Below are 17,961 nucleotides of genomic sequence, written 5' to 3' on the forward strand. Positions count from 1 at the left end.
TTCTGAGCCCAGACACACTTGCACGCGCCCGCGGCATGTCCGAAATATTATTTTATAAGTGGCCGGGAAATGTTCTCGGAATGGGATGAAAGTTGGCGTGCGGTGTTGTTTTGTTGTAGGTAGGCCGCCTGCCAAGTTTCATCACGTTCGGAGTCCGTTTGATACCTCAACGTTTAACTATAGCGGCAGTATAGCCGGTCTAACGTCGGACGTTTTCGGTCTCCGGAAACAGTCGCCGGGCCTCCCTCTCTTCTCTTCTCTCAGCTCGAGACCGTCTACACAGCCCATGACCTACCGCCAGGTCCAACCTAACCTCTGTTGTCAGCCCGCGGCCCTCCTCGCGCGCGCGCCCGAAAGCTGTCCCGGACCCGACCCGGACTGTCGCTACCATTGTGTCCGGATCATCCCCAAACATCTACAAAATATCTCCGTTTTGTTAATTGGACTCCCTAGCTATTTTATCCGTGATCATCCGATTGCGATCGTAGGGTCGAGATAGCCCCTAACCTAGTCCGTCATGTATATTTATAATCCATCCCTAGTCTAATTTCAGACCAAATCCCCAATTTCTAGGGATCCTCCCAGCCGCCGCCACATTCATTCCCCAACCTCGGGATCTCCTCCCGATCTACCTGCGCCTCTCCTTCCGCGCCCAGCCACTACTCTTCTTCGATCCAGATACTCCCCGTGCTCCTCCTCCTCGCCTCGTCGTCCGGCGCCGCCGCCAGGGACCGAACCAGCCAGCAAGATGAGCACCGCCGCCTCCCTTCTTCTTCTCCTTCCCTGGGTTTCGCTGTTCCTCTCCATCTCTCATTCTTCCGCTCTCTGTAACAGGAACACCAGGAACCCCGCACGCGCTATGGTCCCCTTCTCGACCTCGGTTTCCCGTGCTTGCGCCATCGTGCCTCGTCGTGGCCGCCTCTCCGTACACGCCGCCGCGCCCAGGCTCCACCGTCCAAGTCCGTCGCCCCGCCAATCACCTCGCCCTTGCCTCGCGCTCCTCTCCTTCCCCGTTTTCCTTGTGCTGCTGCTGACTCGTCTGCCTCCGCTGTTTGACGCCACAGGGCTCGTCGCCGACCTCCCCTGCCGCCTGGACAAGTCCGGCCGCCCGCAGCCCCTTTCGTCCCTGACCTTGGCCGTGTCGCCGATCGCCAGCAAACCAACAGGGAGCTGTCGTCGCCGTTTGCCTTGTCGCCGGCCTGCTACCTCCTTCCTCCTTGAGTCCCCTGCCTGGATCCATGCCGCCCCGGCCTTCATCGCGCCCATCGCCGGAGCCGCGCCATCCCGTTGCTCGCCAGAATCCCACGCGCCCCATGCGTCGTCGAGTCCTTCTGACGAGCACGAGCTCGATCCCCTGTTTCCCTGCGTCGAGGGAACCAGGCGCGTTGACTGTGACTGGGCCGGCCTCGCCTCGCCTTTTGCAGCTCCCACCTCTACACCGAACGGCCCAAGGCCACTTGGTGAGCAGTCCCAGTTCCAGCGCTCACTAGTCCGGCCCAGTTCCAGTAGTTTCAGCCCAGTGCATGTTTTTTCCCTACCTGCGATTTTATCTATTTATCCAGTTAAAAATAGAATTGCAGAAAAACCCTCAAACTTCATGCATATCATATATCTCAAACTGTGCATCATATGGGATAACTTTATATATGAAATATGCTTAAAATTGCATCTAGTTTCATATTATGCCATTTTCCTCCATGTTTGAAATGCTTAAAATGTTGTTTGTTTAAATTTGCTCAAATGCCATGCTAAACTGCTTTATTTCATAACTAAATAACCGTAGCTCCGATTTTAATAAACTTTATATGTAAATGGGGTAGAAAATGCCTAGTTTAACATGGTGCACTCATCTTTGCATGTTTAACAACTATAAAATATGATTTAGGGCAGAACAGTACCAAACCTAAAATATGCATATGGGGATTTACCGGAAATGTTGTTCGTTGCTTCTGGCCTCATTTAAACTTGACTAGATAGGTAGTTTTACTTTGCTTCACCCTCTTGCCATGTTTTAATAACATTTAATATTATTGGGTACATAAACGAGATCGAACTAAATAACTTGAATGTGGTGTTTCCTCAATATGCAATGGAGCTCCACTTAATTTGTAGGATGGTTTGTGCACTTTGCTTTGCCATGCATATTTAAATCGGACATGCATCATGCTTGATTGTGCATCATGCCTTGATTATGTGGTGGTTGTTTACTATGTTGTTTGCTTCTTTCCGGTGTTGCTTCTTCGGGTTGTTTCCTGTAACGTCGTGTTGTGAGGATTCATTCGACCACGTCCGTTTGTCTTCTTCTTGGACTCGTTCTTCTTCCTTGCGGGATCTCAGGCAAGATGACCATACCCTCGAAATCACTTCTATCTTTGCTTGCTAGTTGCTCGCTCTTTTGCTATGCCTATGCTGCGATACCTACCACTTGCTTATCATGCCTCCCATATTGTGAACCAAGCGTCTAACCCACCTTATCCTAGCAAACCGTTGTTTGGCTATGTTATCGCTTTGCTCAGCCCCTCTTATAGCGTTGTTAGTTGCAGGTGAAGATTGAAATTTGTTCCTTGTTGGAACATGGAGATGTTGTTCCTTGTTGGAACATGTTTACTTGTTGGGTATCACATCATCTCTTATTTAATTAATGCATCTATATACTTGGTAAAGGGTGGAAGGCTCGGCCTTTTTGCCTAGTGTTTTGTTCCACTCTTGCCGCCCTAGTTTCCGTCATATCGGTGTTATGTTCCCGGATTTTGCGTTCCTTACGCGGTTGGGTAATAATGGGAACCCCTTGACAGTTCGCCTTGAATAAAACTCTTCCAGCAATGCCCAACATTGGTTTTACCATTTGCCACCTAGCCTTTTTCCCTTGGGTTTCGCGGACTGAAGGGTCATCTTATTTTAACCCCCCCCCCCGGGCCAGTGCTCCTCTGAGTGTTGGTCCAAACTAGAGCCCCTTGCAGCGCCACCTTGGGGAAACTCGAGGGCTGGTTTTAGTTGTACGGACTGCTCATCTGAGTGTGCCCTGAGAACGAGATATGTGCAGCTCCTATCGGGATTTGTCGGCACATTCGGGCGGTGTTGCTGGATTTGTTTTAACTTGTCGAAGTGTCTTGTAGAACCGGGATACCGAGTCTGATCGGAATGTCTCGGGAGAAGGTTTATCCTTCGTTGACCGTGAGAGCTTGTGATGGGCTAAGTTGGGACACCCCTGCAGGGATTGAACTTTCAAAAGCCGTGCCCGCGGTTATGGGCAGATGGGAATTTGTTAACGTCCGGTTGTAGAAAACCTGAAGTTGACCTTAATTAAAATGCATCAACCGCGTGTGTAACCGTGATGGTCTCTTCTCGGCGGAGTCCGGGAAGTGAACACGGTGTTGGAGTTATGCTTGACGTAGGTTGTTCTAGGATCACTTCTTGATCATAGTTTCTCGATCGTGCTTTGCCTTCTCTTCTCGCTCTCATTTGCGTATGTTAGCCACCATATATGCTAGTCGCTTGCTCCAGCTCCACCTCATACCTTTACCTTACCCATAAGCTTAAATAGTCTTGATCGCGAGGGTGCGAGATTGCTGAGTCCCCGTGGCTCACAGATACTTCCAAAACCAGCTTTCAGGTGCCGATGAGTCCGTGCAGAAGACGCAACCAATGCTCAGGAGGAGCTCGATGAAGATCTTGTCCTTTGTGATGTTTCGTCCTAGTTGATCAGTAGTGGAACCCAGTTGGGGTCGATCGAGGACCGTGTCGCATTTGGGGTTCTTCTTTTATTTTGGTTCCGTAGTCGGACCTTGTTTGTATCTGGATGATGTAATGCTTTATTCATGTATTGTGTGAAGTGGCGATTGTAAGCCAACTATGTATCTCTTTTCCCTTATGTATTACATGGGTTGTGTGAAGATTACCTCACTTGCGACATTGCTTTCAATGCGGTTATGCCTCTAAGTCGTGCTTCGACACATGGGAGATATAGCCGCATCGAGGGCGTTACAAGTTGGTATCAGAGCCTTCCCCGGCCTTAGGAGCCCCACTGCTTGATCGACATTAGTTGCCGTTGTTGAGTCTAGAAAAATGTTTTGAGTCATTTAGGAATTATATATCGGAGAGTTTAGGAATTCTTTTTACTCCCCAGTCCCCTCATCGCTCTGGTAAGGCATCCTGACGTAGAGTTTTGACTCTTCTCTTCTCAAATTTCACTAAATTTTTTTAGGATCATGCGGGTATCTTGGAATCGTTCCGATCGATTTGTGATGAGAACATTATTCTTGGTGCCTCCTGTCATTTAGGGGTTGTGGCAATGTCCCGGGGAGTTGAGCTCCGAGGTGTTGTCGTCACAATTTTATCGTTGCAGTTCTGGAATACCTGAGTTTAGTTCGCCGACATCGAAAATCTCTTTTATGCAGTTGTTGGTGAGATAACCTCGACGCCACCCGGTACTGGGGCGGGAGTTCGGGAGTATTGCCATAACTTGTATAACGGATGCTTTTCGAAGGTTGAGGTAGATGATTTCCGAAGGTTTCTTGGTTATGTGTTGAAGGATGGATACAGCTGGATGTAGGATTTGCTAGTTTTGGGTGACATATTATGCTTCCCCTGTATCCCCAACACCCGATTGCATAACCGGAAAGTTTCGGGAGTTTATAAGTGGGAATTCAAGTAGCTCTTAGGATATCTTTCCGACAGATGTACGATATGAAATTGGGGTTCGACGTCTAGTGGCCCGCCTATCCACGGTTGGTTTTACAGTGGTCTCGCTGTGTCTTAAAGAGTCCTTGGCTATGCCGACTCGGGGACGCTTCGTATGTCATGTGCACTGCCTTGTACATGATGGTGTTGTACGACCGAGCCCGTGTAGGCCCCACCACGAAAACTTCAGACAAAATCTCTATCATATGTTTGTTCCGGCTTATTCTGCAAGCCAATCCTTGTTTTGTTTTGAGTTATGGTATTCGAGTTGCTTCGAAGTCAAATGTTGATTCCATACCTTCCCCAAGCGGTGTTCTCATATTTCTATGTGAATACTAATCCTTCTCGATCATCGAGTTTGTCATTTCAATTTCTTCTCAACTGGTGAGCTTCCCTTCAAGTGGATCCGTTCATTTTCGACATCCGCAAGTTCACCTCTTATTTTTTTTCCAACGTTGTTCGTTTCATCCGTCCTCAAGTTGCCTTTGTTTTTCCCGCCCACCCACCCTTTTCTTCTTCAAGGACTAAGTTTTCTTTATCAAGTATCTATCTTACGATTATGAAGTATCTCCATTTTTTTCCGTCAATGTTCTTACCCGGTGATTTTCAGGAAGATTCTAACGGAGCCTCTAGTTCATCATCCTTCGTTCTTTTCTCTTCTCCGGTGGATTTAATTCAAGTTTTCAGTGTTGACCACATCTTTTTCCTCGTTTCAAATATCTTCTCATGCCGGTGCACCTCATTTGTCATTCCATTTCTCGCTATTCATTTGTTCCGGAGTGCTAAAGATATCTCAAGGCTCGTCTTGTCATTCAAGATCCATTCAACTTATTCCGATGTTGTTATCTCATTCAAGCCGTTGTAATTCAACCGGTGCTATCCCCTTCTCAAGAAATCATTTCAACGGTGTTTCTTTTCAGTGGGACCTAACCCACAGGTCTTTTCCCAGGATCTTACCTGAGTCTTCTTATTCTCCCTGAGTTATTCTCAAATCTTCTAAAGTTTGACGTAAGAATGAATTATCATCAGTCAAATGTCTTTCTCCAAGATCTTTCATTTCTTTTCATCATTGGTTCAACTTTTCTATTCTTCTTTATTCCGGAGTGTCTCAATAATTCAAGGTGGTGTTTCTCGTCGTCTTTCTCATCATTTGAAGACCGAAGAAGAGTTTTACCTCCATATCTTATCCGTTCTCTCAGAGATTCATGGTGCTAGCTTGTTGCCATCCTCTCATAATTATTTTTGATTGTGAGAATCCTTTTCACCCATCACGAGATATTCAGGAGTCTTTTCAGTTTGATTATCCGGAGCTCATCATTTCAGAAGACTTGTTCATTCTCAGCTTTGAGCCATTGTACTCCAAATCTTACCGGTGCATCAGTCAAGTATTCTCTAATCAGTTCATGAACTATTCGTCCTCTTGTATCTAAATTTTCTCAAGTACCTTCGTTCATTTCATAATTCTTCCCGTTGATTCGTTATCTTTTATTCGTTCTTTTTCAATCCTTACGGTGGTTCGTTTAAGATTTCTCTTCCTTCTTTATCATACCAATTCATTCGTTGTTTCGATCCTACCGGTGGTTCATTGAAGACCTTCTCAAGTTTGCGCTATATCTCTTAATCCTTTCAACGGGAAGAAGTAATATGCCAAATCCGTTGATTGTCATCAATTTAATTGGTGAAGGATAAGCATAATGTAATTCTTATTCTTGTTTCATCCATATGTTAATCTTTTCTTCCGGAGTTTGTTCACGATGATTAAATTATTGGTTTCAAGTGCTCGTCTTTCTTTCCCGGAGTTCCAAGCTCTAATTAACACGGATATCCATCTAAATCATTACAAGGTTTCACCTTGTGTTTCCTACTTCTCTTTATTTTCATTATTCTTTTTGTTTACCGGAGTGCTTCATGAAGGTTCTACATGATGGTTCATCAAGGATTTAATTTCCTTCTCGCAGTGTTCTTTAAGATTCTTTTCAGAGGACCTCAACCATTCTTCATCTTGCAATCTGGAGTGCAATTCGTTCTACCGTATCATTAGAGGTGGTATTATGTCATTCTTGATAATTTGAGTTCATGTTCCATGATTCACATGTTGTTAAGAAAAACATATTTTAAATCCATCAATCTCTTCATTGATATTATCTTGGGTTATATTTCACCTAAAGCCGTCCCTAAGGATTGTTGCTTTTATGGTTCTTATAAATGATCCAAAGTTCTTCTTTTATCCTCTCGGCGAAATAGTTTCTCGTCTCCTTGTGTATATCAATCCAATCAAATCTTTTCCGTGACTGGCAAGTTGTCACCTCATAATTTTGAGATGTCTTCTATAAGTTCATGTCAATCTTATCCTTTTCGTTGTTGGATTCCCAACAACTCCGTTCGACCCTTCTCCTAAAGATGCCTTGTCGAGCTCTTTTGTGGCAGATTTTGGCATTTTCTTCTCCATTCTCCTATTTCAATGATCTAACTTCTATTCTTTTCTTCCTGAGACATTGTGATGTTTCATCTTTTCGTTTTGTCAGGATCATGTTATTTTCTTGGTTTATCCATTTAACCGGAGTGTTGTGCCCCTTTTGCTCAAGCTCTTTCATTTTATCAAGTCTTCATCTCTTTTCAACCGAAGTGCTACCCGAATCGGTTCTTTCTTATTCCTCTTTCTTAACGGAGTGCTTTCAACTTTGTTCTTCTCCGTTGCTTTCTTTCTTTCAATGTGCTCAACCTTTTCAAGGTTCTTTGGTTTCGCTCGTTTGTCAAAGAAGCAACTTAGTTTTACCTCTTCTCTTTCTCTTCTGTTTTCCCTCCGGTGCCATTCTAGATCTCGGGACGAGATCCTCTCGTAGTGGTGGAGTGTTGTAACGCCCCGAGACCGATGTGCCAGGTGTCTTCCAGTTATTCGATGTCTTTGCCATGTCATTCGCTTGCGTGTTGCATCTTGTCATGTCATCATGTGCATTGCATCATCTTGTTTTCAAAACTTGCATTCGTCCGGGGTATCCCAGTTCTCCCCGTTGTCCGTTCTGAGCCCAGACACACTTGCACGCGCCCGCGGCATGTCCGAAATATTATTTTATAAGTGGCCGGGAAATGTTCTCGGAATGGGATGAAAGTTGGCATGCGGTGCTGTTTTGTTGTAGGTAGGCCGCCTGCCAAGTTTCATCGCGTTCGGAGTCCGTTTGATGCCTCAACGTTTAACTATAGCGGCAGTATAGCCGGTCTAACGTCGGACGTTTTCGATCTCCGGAAACAGTCGCCGGGCCTCCCTCTCTTCTCTTCTCTCAGCTCGAGACCGTCTACACAGCCATGACCTACCGCCGGGTCCAACCTAACCTCTCTTGTCAGCCCGCGGCCCTCCTCACGCGCGCGCCCGAAAGTTGTCCCGGACCCGACCCGGACTGTCGCTACCATTGTGTACGGATCATCCCCAAACATCTAAAAAACATCTCCGTTTTGTTAATTGGACTCCCTAGCTATTTTATCCGCGATCATCCGATTGCGATCGTAGGGTCGAGATAGCCCCTAACCTAGTCCGTCATGTATATTTATAGTCCATCCCTAGTCTAATTTCAGACCAAATCCCCAATTTCTAGGGATCCTCCCAGCCGCCGCCGCACTAATTCCCCAACCTCAGGATCTCCTCCCGATCTACCTGCGCCTCTCCTTCCGCGCCCAGCCACTACTCTTCTTCGATCCAGATACTCCCCGTACTCCTCCTCCTCGCCTCGTCATCCGGCGCCGCCGCCAGGGACCGAACCAGCCAGCAAGATGAGCACCGCCGCCTCCCTTCTTCTTCTCCTTCCCGGGGTTTCGTTGTTCCTCTCCATCTCTCATTCTTCCGCTCTCTGTAATAGGAACACCAGGAACCCCGCGCGCGCTATGGTCCCCTTCTCGACCTCGGTTTCCCGTGCTTGCGCCGTCGTGCCTCGTCATGGCCGCCTCTCCGTACACGCCGCCGCTCCCAGGCTCCACCGTCCAAGTCTGTCGCCCCGCCAATCACCTCGCCCTTGCCTCACGCTCCTCTTCTTCCCCGTTTTCCTTGCGCTGCTGCTGACTCGTCTGCCGCCGCTGTTTGACGCCACAGGGCTCGTCGCCGACCTCCCCTGCCGCCTGGACAAGTCCGGCCGCCCGCAGCCCCTTTCGTCCTTGACCTTGGCCGCGTCGCCGATCGCCAGCAAACCAACAAGGAGCTGTTGTCGCCGTTTGCCTTGTCACTGGCCTGCTACCTCCTTCCTCCTTGAGTCCCCTGCCTGGATCCATGCCGCCCCGGCCTTCATCGCGCCCATCGCCGGAGCCGCGCCATCCCGTTGCTCGCCAGAATCCCACGTACCCCATGCGTCGTCGAGTCCTTCTGATGAGCACGAGCTCGATCCCCTGTTTCCCTACGTCGAGGGAACCATGCGCGTTGACTGTGACTGGGCCGGCCTCGCCTCGCCTTTTGCAGCTCCCACCTGTACACCGAACGGCCTAAGGCCACTTGGTGAGCAGTCCCAGTTCCAGCGCTCACTAGTCCGGCCCAGTTCCAGTGGTTTCAGCCCAGTGCATGTTTTTTCCCTGCCTGCGATTTTATCTATTTATCCAGTTAAAAACAGAATTGTAGAAAAACCCTCAAACTTCATGCATATCATATATCTCAAACTGTGCATCATATGGGAAAACTTTATATATGAAATATGCTTAAAATTGCATCTAGTTTCATATTATGCCATTTTCCTCCATGTTTGAAATGCTTAAAATGTTGTTTGTTTAAATTTGCTCAAATGCCATGCTCAACTGCTTTATTTCATAACTAAATAACCGTAGCTCCGATTTTAATAAACTTTATATGTAAATGGGGTAGAAAATGCCTAGTTTAACATGGTGCACTCATCTTTGCATGTTTAACAACTATAAAATATGATTTAGGGCAGAACAGTACCAAACCTAAAATATGCATATGGGGATTTACCAGAAATGTTGTTCGTTGCTTCTGGCCTCATTTAAACTTGACTAGATAGGTAGTTTTACTTTGCTTCACCCTCTTGCCATGTTTTAACAACATTTAATATTGTTGGGTACATAAACGAGATCGAACTAAATAACTTGAATGTGGTGTTTCGTTAATATGCAATGGAGCTCCACTTAATTTGTAGGATGGTTTGTGCACTTTGCTTTGCCATGCATATTTAAACCGGATATGCATCATGCTTGATTGTGCATCATGCCTTGATTATGTTGTGGTTGTTTACTATGTTGTTTGCTTCTTTCCAGTGTTGCTTCTTCGGGTTGTTTCCGGTAACGTCGTGTTGTGAGGATTCGTTCGACTACGTCTGTTTGTCTTCTTCTTGGACTCGTTCTTCTTCCTTGCGGGATCTCAGGCAAGATGACCATACCCTCGAAATCACTTCTATCTTTGCTTGCTAGTTGCTCGCTCTTTTGCTATGCCTATGCTGCGATACCTACCACTTGCTTATCATGCCTCCCATATTGTGAACCAAGCGTCTAACCCACCTTGTCCTAGCAAACCGTTGTTTGGCTATGTTACCACTTTGCTCAGCCCCTCTTATAGCGTTGTTAGTTGCAGGTGAAGATTGAAATTTGTTCCTTGTTGGAACATGTTTACTTGTTGGGATATCACATTATCTCTTATTTAATTAATGCATCTATATACTTGGTAAAGGGTGGAAGGCTCGGCCTTTTTTCCTAGTGTTTTGTTCCACTCTTGCCGCCCTAGTTTCCGTCATATCGGTGTTATGTTCCCGGATTTTGCATTCCTTACGCGGTTGGGTAATAATGGGAACCCCTTGACAGTTCGCCTTGAATAAAACTCTTCTAGCAATGCCCAACATTGGTTTTACCATTTGCCACCTAGCCTTTTTCCCTTGGGTTTCGCGGACTCAAGGGTCATCTTATTTTAACCCCCCCCCCCCGGGCCAGTGCTCCTCTGAGTGTTGGTCCAAACTAGAGCCCCTTGCAGCGCCACCTCGGGGAAACTCGAGGGCTAGTTTTAGTTGTACGGACTGCTCATCTGAGTGTGCCCTGAGAACGAGATATGTGCAGCTCCTATCGGGATTTGTCAGCACATTCGGGCGGTGTTGCTGGATTTGTTTTAACTTGTCGAAGTGTCTTGTAGAACCGGGATACCGAGTCTGATCGGAATGTCTCGGGAGAAGGTTTATCATTCGTTGACCGTGAGAGCTTGTGATGGGCTAAGTTGGGACACCCCTGCAGGGATTGAACTTTCGAAAGCCGTGCCCGCGGTTATGGGCAGATGGGAATTTGTTAACGTCCGGTTGTAGAAAACCTGAAGTTGACCTTAATTAAAATGCATCAACCACGTGTGTAACCGTGATGGTCTCTTCTCGGCGGAGTCCGGGAAGTGAACACGGTGTTGGAGTTATGCTTGACGTAGGTTGTTCTAGGATCACTTCTTGATCATAGTTTCTCGATCGTGCTTTGCCTTCTCTTCTCGCTCTCATTTGCGTATGTTAGCCACCATATATGCTAGTCGCTTGCTGCAGCTCCACCTCATACCTTTACCTTACCCATAAGCTTAAATAGTCTTGATCGCGAGGGTGCGAGATTGCTGAGTCCCCGTGGCTCACAGATACTTCCAAAACCAGCTTTCAGGTGCCGATGAGTCCGTGCAGAAGACGCAACCAATGCTCAGGAGGAGCTCGATGAAGATCTTGTCCTTTGTGATGTTTCGTCCTAGTTGATCAGTAGTGGAGCCCAGTTGGGGTCAATCGGGGACCGTGTCGCATTTGGGGTTCTTCTTTTATTTTGGTTCCGTAGTCGGACCTTGTTTGTATCTGGATGATGTAATGCTTTATTCATGTATTGTGTGAAGTGGTGATTGTAAGCCAACTATGTATCTCTTTTCCCTTATGTATTACATGGGTTGTGTGAAGATTACCTCACTTGCAACATTGCTTTCAATGCGGTTATGCCTCTAAGTCGTTCTTCGACACGTGGGAGATATAGCCGCATCGAGGGCGTTACATCCATATAGCCCAAAGAAGTGCGCATATTCCAATCCGAATATTAGATGCGATATGGGTAGTCACCCCATTTAGCCACGTTCCAAACAACGTTTCAATGCTATCTGGAGGAATAATATTAAAGGCTACATGAACAGACCGCCAAAGTAACTTCGCGAGAGGGCAATCAAGAAATAAATGTTGTATTGTTTCATCATGAACACAAAAACAACAACGCGAGCTACCTACCCATCTCCGCCTTAATAAGTTATCTTTAGTGAGGATCACTTGTTTGTGAACAAACCACATAAAATCCTAATTTGTAAGGGAACTTTAACTCGCCAAACATGAAGCGATCGTGGGATTGGGCCAGAATTAATAAGATCTAAGTACATCGACTTAACCGTGGACATTCCGTTACTCGTTAGCTTCCAGCTGAAAGAGTCTCCCTGATCGGATAGGTGAACTCCCATTAACCTCCTGACTAAGTGTAGCCAGGAGGTCCATCATTCCCCTACTAGAGACCTCCTGAACTGGATATTCAAAGATACCGTCTGCATTACCATTGCTACATAATCTTCCTTATGTTGAGCAATATGATATAGGGAGGGATATTGGAGAGCTAGCAGTGTGTCACCTAACCATGTATCCTCCCAAAACCGTGTTGTTGTTCCGTCCCCTACAATAAACTTCACCTTATGGAAGAAGTTTTTTTCACTCAAATGAGTCCCTTCCAAAATGGTGAATCATCAGGTCTTACAGTAACCTGGGCTAGAGTTTTGGAGTGCAAATATTTATAACGGAGGATTTGTGCCCACATTCCTTCGGAATGCTGCGATAATCTACAAAGCCATTTACTCAACAAGCACTTATTTTTCACCTCGAGGTTCTCGATGTTGGAAATATGCCCTAGAGGCAATAATAAAATGGTTATTATTATATTTCCTTGTTCATGATAATTATCTATTGTTCATGCTATAATTGTGTTATCCGGAAATCGTAATACACGTGTGAATACATAGACCGCAACATGTCCCTAGTGAGCCTCTAGTTGACTAGCTCGTTGATCAATAGATGGTTACGGTTTTCTGACCATGGACATTGGATGTCATTGATAACGGGATCACATCATTAGGAGAATGATGTGATGGACAAGACCCAATCCTAAGCATAGCACAAGATCGTGTAGTTCATCTGCTAAAGCTTTTCTAATGTCAAGTATCTTTTCCTTAGACCATGAGATTGTGCAACTCTCGGATACTGTAGGAATGCTTTGGTGTGCCAAACGTCACAACGTAACTAGGTGGCTATAAAGGTGCACTACAGGTATCTCCGAAAGTGTCTGTTCAGTTGGCACAAATCGAGACTGGGATTTGTCACTCCATATGACGGAGAGGTATCTCTGGGCCCACTCGATAAGACATCATCGTAATGAGCTCAATGTGACTAAGGGGTTGGTCACGGGATGATGTGTTACGGAACGAGTAAAGATACTTGCCATAACGAGATTGAACAAGGTATCGGTATACCGACGATCAAATCTCGGGCAAGTGCTATACCGGTAGACAAAGGGAATCGTATATGGGATTGATTGAATCCTTGACATCGTGGTTCATCCGATGAGATCATTGTGGAACATGTGGGAGCCAACATGGGTATCTAGATCCCGCTATTAGTTATTGGCCGGAGAGATGTCTCGGTCATGTCTGCATGATTCCCGAACCCGTAGGGTCTACACACTTAAGGTTCGATGACGCTAGGGTTATAGGGAAGGTTTGTACGTGGTTACCGAATGTTGTTCGGAGTCCCAGATGAGATCCGGACGTAACGAGGAGTTCCGGAATGGTCCGGAGACAAAGATTTATATATGGGAAGTCCTTATTCGGTCGCCGGAAGTGTTGGAGGGTTTATCGGTATTGTACCAGGACCACCGAAAGGGTTCCGGGGGTCCACCGGGAGGGTCCACCTGCCCCCGAGGGCCCTATGGGTTGAATATGGAGGGGGAACCAGCCCCTAGGTGGGCTGGCCGCCAAACCCCCTAGGGCCCATGCGCCTAGGGTTTGGGGGAACCCTAAAGGGGGCGCCCCCCTTGGCTTGGGGGGCAAGCCTTCCCCCCTTGGCCGCCGCCCCCCTCTAGATCCATCTGGAGGGGGCCGGCCCCCCTCTCCCTTGCCCCTATAAATAGAGGGGGGGTGGGAGGGCAGCCGCACCACATCCAAGGCGCAGGCCTCCCCCTCCCCAACACCTCCTCCTCCCGCAACGCTTGGCGAAGCCCTGCCGAAGTACCACACTTCTCCAACACCACCACGCTGTCGTGCTGCTGCTGGACGGAGTCTTCCCCAACCTCTTCCTCTCTCCTTGCTGGATCAAGGCGTGGAAGACGTCATCGGGCTGCACGTGTGTTGAACGCGGAGGCGCCGTTGTTCGGCGCTTAGATCGGATTCGGCCACGATCTGAATCGCTTCGTGTACAACTCCTTCATTCGCGTTCTTGTAACGCTTCCGTTTCGCGATCTTCAAGGGTATGAAGATGCACTCCCCTCTCACTCTTGTTGCTAGTTTCTCCATAGATTGATCTTGGTGATGCGTAGAAAATTTTAAACTTCTGCAACGATCCCCAATAGTGGCATCATGAGCTAGGTCTATGCGTAGTTTCTATGCACGAGTAGAACACAAGTTGTTGTGGGCGTCAATTTTGTCAATTTACTTGCCGTTACTAGTCTTATCTTGATTCGGTGGCATCGTGGGATGAAGCGGCCCGGACCGACCTTACACGTATTCTTACATGAGACTGGTTCCACCGACTGACATGCACTAGTTGCATAAGGTGGCTAGCGGGTGTCTGTCTCTCCCACTTTAGTCGGATCGGATTCGATGAAAAGGGTCCTTTATGAAGGGTAAATAGAAATTGGCATATCACGTTGTGGTTTTGGCGTAGGTAAGAAACGTTCTTGCTAGAAACCTTTAGCAGCCACGTAAAAAACTTGCAACAACAATTAGAGAACGTCTAACTTGTTCTTGCAGCATATGCAGTGTGATGTGATATGGCCAAAAGGATGTGATGAATGATATATGTGATGTATGAGATCGATCATGTTCTTGTAAAAGGAATCACGACTTGCATGTCGATGAGTATGACAACCGACAGGAGCCATAGGAGTTGTCTTAATTTATTGTATGACCTGCGTGTCAATGAAAACGCCATGTAATTACTTTACTTTATTGCTAACCGTTAGCTTAGTATAAGTAATAGTTGGCGAGACAACTTCATGAAGACACGATGATGGAGATCATGATGATGGAGGTCATGGTGTCATGCTGGTGATGATGATGATCATGGCGCCCCGAAGATGGAGATCAAAAGGAGCAAAATGATATTGGCCATATCATGTCACTATTTGATTGCACGTGATGTTTATCATGTTTTTACATCTTATTTGCTTAGAACGATGGTAGCATAAATAAGATGATCCCTCATTAAAATATCAAGAATTGTGTTCCCCCTAACTGTGCACCGTTGCTAAGGTCTATTGTTCCGAAGCACCACGTGATGATCGGGTGTGATAGGTTCTAACGTTCGCATACAACGGGTGTAAGCCAGATTTACACACGCAATACACTTAGGTTGACTTGACGAGCCTAGCATGTACAGACATGGCCTCGGAACACGGAAGACCGGAAGGTCGAACATGATTCGTATAGAAGATACGATCAACATGAAGATGTTCACCGATGATGACTAGTCCGTCTCACGTGATTATCGGACACGGCCTAGTTGACTCGGATCATGTATCGCTTAGATGACTAGAGGGATGTCTATCTGAGTGGGAGTTCATTAAATAATTTGATTAGATGAACTTAATTATCATGAACATAGTCTAAAACTTTGCAATATGTCTTGTAGATCGAATGGCCCACGCTAATGTTGCCCTCAACTTCAACGCGTTCCTAGAGAAAACCAAGCTGAAAGACGATGGTAGCAACTACACGGACTGGGTGTGTAACCTGAGGATTATCCTCATAGCTGCCAAGAAAGCATATGTCCTTGAAGCACCGCTAGGTGATGCACCTGTTTTCCCAGCAACTCAAGACATTATGAACGCCTGGCAGTCGCGTAGTGATGGTTACTCCCTGGTTCAGTGTGGCATGCTTTATAGCTTAGAACCGGGGCTCCAAAAGCGTTTTGAGCAGCACGGAGCATATGAGATGTTCCAAGAGATGAAAATGGTTTTCCAAGCTCATGCCCGGGTCGAGAGATATGAAGTCTCTGAAAAGTTCTACAGTTGTAAGATGGAGGAGAATAGTTCTGTCAGCGAGCACATACTCAAAATGTCTGGGTTGCACAAATGCTTATCGCAGCTGGGAGTTAATCTCCCGGATGATGCGGTCTTGACAGAATCCTTCAGTCGCTCCCACCTAGCTACAAGAGCTTTGTGATGAACTTCAATATGCAGGGGATGGAAAAGACCATTCCTGAGGTATATTCAATGCTGAAATCAGCGGAGGTGGAGATCAAAAAGGAACATCAAGTGTTGATGGTGAATAAAACCACTAAGTTCAAGAAAGGCAAGGGTAAGAAGAACTTCAAGAAGGATGGCAAGGGAGTTGCCGTGCCTGGTAAGCCAGTTGTCGGGAAGAAGCCAAAGTATGGACCCAAGCCTGAGACTCAGTGCTTTTATTGCAAGGGAAACGGTCACTGGAAGTGGAACTGCCCCAAGTACTTAGAGGATAAGAAGGCCGGCAATACCAAAGGTATATGTGATATACATGTTATTGATGTGTACCTAACCAGCGCTCGTAGTAGCTCCTGGGTATTTGATACCGGTGCGGTTGCTCAAATTTGTAACTCAAAACAGGAGCTGCGGAATAAGCGGAGACTGGCGAAGGACGAGGTGACGATGCGCGTCAGGAATGGTTCCAAGGTCGATGTGATCGCCGTCGGCACACTACCTCTACATTTACCTACGGGGTTAGTTTTAAACCTCAATAATTTTTATTTAGTACCAGCTTTAAGCATGAACATTGTATCTGAATCTTGTTTAATGCGAGATGGCTACTCATTTAAATCTGAGAATAATGGTTGTTCTATTCTTATGAGAGATATGTTTTATGGTCATGCCCCGCTGGTCAATGGTTTACTCTTATTGAATCTCGAACGTGATGTTACACATATTCATAGTGTGAATGCCAAAAGATGTAAGGTTGATAATGATAGTCCCACATACTTGTGGCACTGCCGCCTTGGTCACATTGGTGTCAAACGCATGAAGAAACTCCATGCAGATGGACTTTTGGAGTCTCTTGATTATGAATCATTTGACACGCGCGAACCATGCCTCATGGGCAAAATGACCAAGACTCCGTTCTCCGGAACAATGGAGCGAGCAACCAACTTATTGGAAATCATACATACTGATGTGTGCGGTCCAATGAGCGTTGAGGCTCGCGGTGGCTATCGTTATGTTCTCACCCTCACAGATGACTTGAGTAGATATGGATATGTCTACTTAATGAAACACAAGTCTAAGACCTTTGAAAAGTTCAAGGAATTTCAGAATGAGGTAGAGAATCAACGTGACAGGAAAATAAAGTTCTTGCGATCAGATCGTGGGGGAGAATATTTGAGTCACGAATTTGGCACACACTTAAGGAAATTTGGAACTGTTTCACAACTCACGCCGCCTGGAACACCTCAGTGTAATGGTGTGTCTGAACGTCGTAATCGTACTCTGTTGGACATGGTGCGATCTATGATGTCTCTTACCGACCTACCGCTATCATTTTGGGGATATGCTTTAGAGACTTCCGCATTCACTTTAAATAGGGCTCCGTCAAAATCCATTGAGACGACACCGTATGAATTGTGGTTTGGGAAGAAACCTAAGTTGTCGTTTCTGAAAGTTTGTGTATGTGATGCTTATGTCAAGAAATTTCAACTTGAAAAGCTCGAACCCAAATCAGAAAAATGTGTCTTCATAGGATACCCTAAGGAAATTATTGAGTATACCTTCTGCCTCAGATCCGAAGGCAAGATCTTTGTTGCCAAGAATGGATCCTTTCTAGAGAAAAAGTTTCTCTCGAAAGAAGTAAGTGGGAGGAAAGTAGAACTTGATGAAGTATTGCCTCTTGAACCGGAGAGTGGCGCAGCTCAAGAAAATGTTTCTGTGGTGCCTGCACCGACTAGATAGGAAGTTAATGATGATGCTCATGAAACTTCAGATCAAGTTGCTACTGAACTTCGTAGGTCCACAAGGACACGTTCCGCACCAGAGTGGTACGGCAACCCTGTCCTGGAAATCATGTTGTTAGACAATGGTGAACTTTCG

The 17,961-nt window shown here is 46.3% G+C and overlaps 1 long non-coding RNA gene across 1 annotated transcript; it reads left to right on the forward strand.

Annotated features, from left to right (window-relative positions):
* Window positions 1-580: 580 nt before the first annotated feature.
* On the forward strand, window positions 581-3,871 carry LOC147966316 (uncharacterized). Its single transcript, XR_015608837.1, has 3 exons — window positions 581-959; window positions 1,065-2,337; window positions 3,607-3,871. It is a non-coding gene; the product is annotated as an uncharacterized LOC147966316 (long non-coding RNA).
* Window positions 3,872-17,961: the final 14,090 nt, after the last annotated feature.

This window comes from Triticum urartu, chromosome 6A (genome assembly GCF_056163025.1).
Source record: "Triticum urartu cultivar PI428250 chromosome 6A, HENAU_Tu73, whole genome shotgun sequence".
NCBI lineage: Eukaryota > Viridiplantae > Streptophyta > Magnoliopsida > Poales > Poaceae > Triticum > Triticum urartu.